The 6610-nt window shown below is 40.2% G+C and overlaps 1 long non-coding RNA gene across 1 annotated transcript; it reads left to right on the forward strand.

Moving 5' to 3' along the window:
- The first annotated feature begins 1223 nt into the window (after nucleotides 1–1223).
- LOC130682397 (uncharacterized) lies at nucleotides 1224–5725 on the forward strand. Its single transcript, XR_008995607.1, has 2 exons — nucleotides 1224–2165; nucleotides 4191–5725. It is a non-coding gene; the product is annotated as an uncharacterized LOC130682397 (long non-coding RNA).
- Nucleotides 5726–6610: the final 885 nt, after the last annotated feature.

The raw sequence follows: 6610 nt of genomic DNA on the forward strand, positions 1-6610 counted from the left end.
GGTGGATTTTTAATGGGTTCCCTGTGGGTATGGGTGGGGCTGGGTCAGAGTGATTAGACACAGCCAGGAAGAGGGTTCTAGTCTGGCCAGCCTGGTGTGGGCAGTACCCATGCACAGTCCTCTTTTGTACTCTTTCCGAACTTTATCATACACTGTTCATCTTCTGTTTCATTCTCTCTGTCCTATTCTTGTTTTTTTACAAGATTGAGACAGAAGCTGCAACAGTGGATGGTGGGGATGTGAATTGTTTCAACCACTTTGGAAAATAGTATGTCATTGTCTTGTAGAATTGGACATTTGCATATTCTATGAGTTAGCATTCCACTCCTTGGTGTGTGTCTCAAGAGATTATCTTGGGGTGTATTCACCAGAAGATGTGTGAAAGAATATTTGGAGAAGCCAAATCTGGAACCAATCCAAATATTCATCATTTGAGAATACGTAAATAGGGTATAGTTACACAATGGAATATTATACAGCAAGGAAAGTGAATCACAGTTATGTAGACCAACTATGAATGAATCTTATAAACATAAAACTTAACAAAAAAGCAGGCCGTTGGAGACATCACATAATATGATACCATTTTTGTAAAGTTAAAAGACTAGCAAAATTAAGTGACATGTTTAGGGAGACACATAACTAGAAAGAAGAAAAAATAATGGAAAATCTTGCCTGTAGATGTGGCAAGGAGCTGGGATAGGGATGAAGCCCACAGGTAGACACAATAGTGGTGTATACTGGGTAATGGGCCCATAGGTCTTTATTTTGTTACATGTCTCATGATTTTGTATGTTACATACAAAATAATACATGTAATATGTATCCAATATTAAGTAATAGATTGAGTTCCCTGGACTGGGATTCAGGAAGATATTTTTTTAAATTTAAACTGCCATGGATTATAAAAGGTATTATCTATTTAATAAAAGCTTTTGGAAGAGAGGGAGAAGAAATTCTGTTCAGAATCAAGAAATTACATTTAATGGATCTCTTTCCAGAAATTAAACATTCAAACTTTACTAAATGATGTGAACTTAAGAGTAATGTGAGGAGCAAATGGGGGGATAGCTTGAGGACAGATTATCCTATGGACATGTTTTATTTCACTACTTGTCCTCTCCCCTGGAAAGTGGTTATCAATTTGGGGGAAATGAATTATAAAATAGAAAATATTCCTTTAAGTTTTAAGAGTGGAGATAGGGGACATGGGAAGGAAGAGGGTTGGCCACTCTTGTGAAGATTTCTTCCTTTTATTTTAAAGGAGGAGCCCATGTTTCCATTTCTTCTATGACTCGTTTTACTTCTGGGTCTGATCCTGGGTCTGAGCTCAGCTTTATTATATGTAATGCTTGTCTAAGAGAGAAGTGTTGAAAAATAGGGCTGTTGAAGCAGTTGTTCAAAGCAATTTTGTGTCTTACTAGAATGGATTGTTGGAAACTCACTCCTTATTAATTTCTGTCACACCCTTTAAGGCAAAGGATTTTAAAAAGTCCATGTGCTGTGGAGGGTTCTACTACCCCTTGAGCCATTATCCCTAAAGAAAAAGATTAACTAGAAACCATTTCTTCATGTTTCTGATTCCCTTTGTGCTTTTGTTATGCTGTGCTGTTGGGAGCAAACCTGTGGGCCTTTAAGCAGGCTCGGTTACGAAAGCCCCACCCTTAAAACCTCCCTCCCAAGGGCCCCCCACCCACAAGATGGCGAACTCCCTGCTTCTCTTCTGGGTCCTCTGCTCCCGCCGGCGCCAGCCAAGGCTCAATCACCCCTCTGCACCTTCCCGCTGGCGCCACCTAGGGCCCAATCACCACCTGACCCACCCCTTCCTCGCTACCTGTATAAATTGAGCCTGCAAACAATAAACTGTGTCAGTTTGATCAGATATCCTGTCTTGCTGTCCGTTCTTTGTGTCCCTTGCCCCTTCATTCTCTCCTCCAGGTCGTCGACCCCCGTTGACTGTCCTGCGGGTCGGGACAACTGGCGCCCAACGTGGGGCCCAACAGACCGGAGAGGCGAGAACGTCGCCCCCAGGAGGGTGGGCCCACCGTGGGCCACCCCACCCATGAAAGGAGGTTTCTGCAGCTAGACCCTCGCCAGAGTCGCCATGTTCTGAACCCGGCATGAGACAGACTCGTGTATACTCAATCGGCGACGCATTTAGGAAGGTAAGTCATGGGGCAAGCATTCTCGCAGGAAGATTTGTTCATAGCCGGTCTCAAAGAGTCCCTCAGGACACGAGGAACAAGGGTTAAGAAAAAAGATTTGAAACGTTTTTTGGTCTTTATTGAAGATGTGTGTCCCTGGTTCCCTCAAGAAGGAACCATTAGTGAAAAGAAATGGCAACGGGTAGGCGATTGCCTTCAAGAGTATTACAGAGTTTTTGGTCCAGAAAAAGTACCTGTGTCAGCATTTAGCTATTAGATTTCCAGCCCCCTGGACTGGGGCTGTCTAAACCTTAACCCAGTAATGTAAACTGCTTGCCCTTAGAGTGTATTCTTGAAAACTTAAGTACTTTTAATCAAATAAACTAAGAAGAAAGAAGGCAATTGAATATTAGAAATTCAAATCTTTATGTCAGTTTGTGTATGTTTTTATATGAAAAGTGTTGCTAACTGTAGTCATTATGTCTTGGTCTGTATGTTTGTGTGTCTAAGTGTGTAAATAAAAAATGTTTTCTACCTCCGGATGGTATTAATAAAAATTGATTTAAAAACAAGCGCTTGTGAAAATTGGGCATTCTAAAACTTCCAGAAAATCTAATAAAAAATATTATGCATTAATGCTAATTTAAGCTTAACTGATACGGACATGTCCTTATAGTTATTAACTGCCAAAGTTTACTTAAAGTCATTTAAGTTGATGTTACCTGTTAAATATTTCAAGAAGATGCTTAAAGAAAAGCTTGACTTTGATGTTTAGTAAAAGTTTTATAAGTAATCTGGCATGTTGCTAAAAATAAGTAAACAAGTGTAGCAAATAAACTTTTTAATAATATTACTGTATTAATGTATAAATGTATATATCTGCAAACAGCTTGTGAATTTTTGTGGTAACCGAAATTCTTAAAGTTTGCTAAGCTATATAGACATATTTTGTACTTAATAAGAAATTGTGCTATAAGGCACATTTCAAAAAATGATAAAATATGTTCATAAATGTATCAATCTGAAGAATGTTGATGTAACAGTTTACAGTGGCCTATTTTTCAGTGTTCACTGAAAGTTAAAATATCAAATAGTTTTAAGTTCTAATGAAAACTACTTGATATAATAAGGAAAATATTTTGGTATGTTAAGATGTGTGTTTTAATAAGAGAAAGTATAAAGAATGGAAATTCGTTTTGTTGAGAGTAAAGAAGGTTAATTGTTCTAAAGTACAGGTATTTATTTAAAGGGAGACAGAGAGACAGAGACAGAGAGAGCAGTGTGGTGCAGCAGCGTGGTGCCTTTTGTTGTGGCAGATCCGCTCAGCCTGTTGCTTTGGGGGAAGGTCAAGGTGTTTAGAGATAAGGCGGGATAAACCCAGTCAAGCCCCAGGCAAGCCCAGGCATAATTCTCACCGGTTTATGTGCTTGGGACCATGGGGCAAGTGAAGAATAAATTACTATATTCTTACAGATATAATCATGCTATGTGAAAGTAAAGCAAGTGAGTCTTAATATCAAGAACACAGCAAAATCGGAGTTTTGTTTTCAGTTGGAAAGACAAAGTATTCTTTAACTGTTAGTCTGCTCTTAATATTGAAAGATTGCAAAGGGTTCTCTAATTGTTTTATTAAAACAGTTTCTTATGCTTAAAGTCTTAATGAATTGTCTGAGTATTTAAGAAAATACGATCTTAATATTAAAAAGACTAAGCTAAGTGTTAACAACTATCTAACCTGCATTTGCTTTTAAACTTTCTTATTATCATTCTAGTTCAATAATAAGTGCTATTTAATAACTATAATTCTATTTAGGCAAGTGCCTTAAAACCTTTTGACAACTTCCCAAGACCAAATTTTTAAAAAGTATTTTTACCTCTCAATTAACTCTGATATTTTCCAGAGGGCCCCTGGAACATATCTAGAATTTCTTCTCATCAAAGAAAATATTTGACTAATTTGGCTTGTTTACCTGATAGATACTTACCTAAAAAGTGCTGTCAAAAGGAATAATGCTAAACTTTATTACTGAATGTTTTATGTCACAGAAATATGACTCTTCCCCCTAAGACGCTTACTCCTGATGCCAAATTACATTTACCTGTTAGCACTACTATAATCACTGACTGTGTATGTATTAATTGTACTCATGTACCCTCTTACTGTAATTGTACAATCAATGTAAAATAGTCTTCTGGATATAGACTTCCAAATGGTTAAGTATTTTTGTGTAATAACAAAACATATCAAGCCCTCTCTCCACACTATCAAGGTGTTTGTGGGGTGGGACGCATTCTTCCTGCTCTAATAGACCATCCTGAATATAAGCACAAGAGACTTCTCCAAGCTCTGCCATCTGACTGTGATGAAAACTTGAAGCTTTGAGGTCCTGCTGCTGTTGCAGTTGTAGCTGCGTTCCTCCTGCCGGTTCCTGGACTTGTCGTTGGAATGCTAGAGGAGATATCTAAGCTGGCCTGCGCATATAGCAAAACAACAAAATTGACTGCTTCTGTATTATCTGAACTCCACCAAGAACTGAGAGAATTGCGAGTTGCAGTGCCTCAGAATCGTGCTGCTGTGGACTGTGCTGTTAAAAGAGCATGTAAGATGTGAACAGTTTCCAAGAATGTGTTGTTTCAATTTGTCTGATTTTTCTCAAACTACCCAAAATCAATTAGATGATATCCCCGGTCACCACAGAACCATGTAAGTCCTATCTTGTTTGCAGCCAAAACTACATCTGATATATTAAATCAGATGAAAGACATGTGCAAAGAACCCCTGAGTAGTCTCTGGCACGCTGTCACAGCTCTTAACTCTAAGCATTTTATGGCTTTTGTGGCTGTTACTAGGGCCTTGTGTCCTTCGCAGCATGTAAAAACTCATCCAACAAGCCTTAAGAGGCCTGCATCATTTGAAATTGCAGACGGCCCCCCCCCACTTGTAAATCATAAGATCTAAAGTCAAGTATGGTAGCCAATGACGGGTAAGATATGGTTGAATTGTAAATACCAACCTAAGACAGGGAGTGGTCGACAGAGGACTATAGCCCCATGACGGGTAAGGATTTACTTCAACCATACAACCTAAGACAGGCACCTACCTTGACCCAGTCTGAGTTAGACTGGTTGTTTTATTAAAGAGAAAAAAGAGATGAGATAGTCAAAGACGGGTAAGCACCCTAGAGCCTCTGGCAACCTAAGACAGGGCTTCCACATTGGAGTGGGAGTACCAATGACAGGTAAGATCAGAGTCGTTGCCTTGGGGCACCTAAGACAGACACTGTCTTATTATAAAATAAAAAAGGGGGAGATGTTGGAAGCAAACCTGTGGGCCTTTAGGCAGGCTCGGTTACGAAAGCCCCACCCTTAAAACCTCCCTCCCAAGGGCCCCCACCCACAAGATGGCAACCTCCCTGCTTCTCTTTCGGGTTCTTTGCTCCCGCCGGCGCTAACCAAGGCTCAATCACCCCTCTGCACCTTCCCGCTGGCACCGCCTAAGGCCCAATCACCACCTGACCCACCCCTTCCTCACTACCTGTATAAATTGAGCCTGCAAACAATAAACTGTCAGCTTGATCAGATATCCTGTCTTGCTGTCTGTTCTTTGTGTCCCTTGCCCCTTCATTCTCTCCTCCAGGTCGTCGACCCCCGTTGACTGTCCTGCGGGTCGGGACACTGTGCAAAGAAGAAATTGAAGTTGGGATGAATAACAGACAAGATGCAATCCAGAAGTGGCAGGAGACAGTGTGCTGAGTAGTTGGCCTTGGTGGTCTTCAAGCAGCTCTTGTTCTCTAAATTAAAGGAGAAATTGAAGACATGGTCATAAATTGAGACAAAAGTCAATGACAATGCAATGAAAATCTTACTATTGTGTTCATAGAAAGGGCCCCCTGCTGCTTGAGTTAAATAAACTAAGGCAGTACTGGATATCCTGGGTCAGACACTACTGTGTGAAAGTTCTAAGAACACAGACTGTGCAGCAGAATCTGGAGAAGCACATTGCACATGGAAAATGGAGTATTAGAAAGGACAGGGTAAAGCCTATTGGGCTCCATGACCTTGATCCTAAAGCAAGGCAAAGGCACATTGGGTTAGGAATTTTCAGCCAGGGCTGTTGAGAGGTCCTCTTTGCATGGAGCTGATAAAGGGGGAAACTTTTTTACCCAGAATAATTGGAAAAGAATGTTCTGGAATTTTTGAGTTAGCCCGAAGAGAAAGATGTCAATAATGTGGCTAGAAAGGAATAGTTAAATACTCATAGAAGGCAGCTACTAGCATGGTGGTTAAAACCAAGGGCTTTGAAATCAGGTGTAAGTTCAAATCTCTGATCTGAAGTTAAATGTCCGTGTAAAGTTGGGGAACCTACTTAGACCTAGTAAACCATAGTTTCCTCTTGCTGCAAGGGGGATAGCAGTCCTTACTTTACAGAGGCATTGGTCAGATTTAATAAGATAATAACTAGAGAA

This window comes from Manis pentadactyla, unplaced genomic scaffold, assembly GCF_030020395.1.
Source record: "Manis pentadactyla isolate mManPen7 unplaced genomic scaffold, mManPen7.hap1 scaffold_431, whole genome shotgun sequence".
Lineage (NCBI taxonomy): Eukaryota > Metazoa > Chordata > Mammalia > Pholidota > Manidae > Manis > Manis pentadactyla.